A 1,454-nucleotide genomic window follows, 5' to 3' on the forward strand; every position below is an offset into this window, starting at 1 on the left:
TTAAAAGATTACATATTAAACGAATATAAACAATATAATGTAAACAAATAAATACCGTAAATATAAACAAATTTTGACAAAAACAACCATGTACAAATTTCTCCAACTGTATGTCGCGCTCAGCATACATATATATGTACATATAAACTGTTGTTGTCTAACATTATAATACGAATATTGGTGGGACATTAAACTAACAAATTACTCTCAAAAGCGCTTTTTTGTTTCTGCTTATTAGCTGCCTATAGGCCGAAGCACAATTTTCCGTGTCTTTTTTTAAATTTATCCGTTTGTCGCTCTCTATATTGATAATATGAAGCATTTCAAGTATGTATCTCTTGTTATATTGCTTCTCTTGTTGCAAAATTCTCACATTGTCTAAATCTGGACAATGTCCCGTAGCGCTACAATGATGTGTTAAGGCTGTTTTGTTATCGTTCAAATTATTTCTGTTTTTTATATTCGACTTGTGTCCGGAAATCCTTGTCTTAAGCTTAGATTTAGTTGTCCCCACATATACTTTATTGCATAAGTGGGACCCGTCACCATTGCAATTAATTTGGTATATTACATTGGATTTCTCGTATTTTTCAATCCTGCTTTTCATGTTGCTGTATATTTGTCGTAGAGTGTTGTCGTACGTGAAAGCTATTTGGAACTTGTCCCGGTCATATATATTTGAGTTCTTCAGTCTGTTGGACAAGCCTGGAATGTATGTGGCTGTCTTGAATATTTTCTTGGCATCCTGTCTGATCTCAGTAGTATTTGGTCTAGCGTAAAAAGCTCGTATGTAGCTATTGATTAAAGATAGAGGAAAATCGTTGTCTGTTAATATTTCCTTGATCAGGGCAACATTTTCTTCATGGTAACATGCGTCGCTAATAGAGAGAACTTTTCTGACAAAGTTCTTTGCCGTGTTTACTATGATTCTTCTTTCATGCTTGGAATAAAAGTTTATTAATCTCCCAGACGCAGTGGGTTTTTTGTACCATTTGAATGTAAGTTTATTGTTATGTCTTATTACCATCGTATCTAAGAATGGTAATTTTCCGTCAACTTCTATCTCTGACGTGAAATTTATAGACCATGTAGCTATTTAAAGTGGCCACCGTTTCTTGGACTTTATCTGTTTTGACGATAGCAAATATATCATCCACATATTTCGTTAAAAAACGTGGTTTATGTGGAAAATCTTCCATGAATTTGTTCAGCAATTCCTCCATTACAATATCTGCAATGACTGGCGATGCTGGGGATCCCATAGGCATTCCATAGCGCTGTTCATATATTTTGTCTCTAAATTTAAAATACCTGTTGTCCTTTATGCAGAATCGTACTACCCCAAGAAATAAGTCCTTCGTTAACGAAGTGTGGCTTTTTATCAAATCCCACTTATTCTCAATAATTTTCATCGCATGGTCTACTGGAACGCTAGGGAAAAGAGATACCACATC

Source organism: Eurosta solidaginis, chromosome 2, assembly GCF_040869045.1.
Source record: "Eurosta solidaginis isolate ZX-2024a chromosome 2, ASM4086904v1, whole genome shotgun sequence".
Lineage (NCBI taxonomy): Eukaryota > Metazoa > Arthropoda > Insecta > Diptera > Tephritidae > Eurosta > Eurosta solidaginis.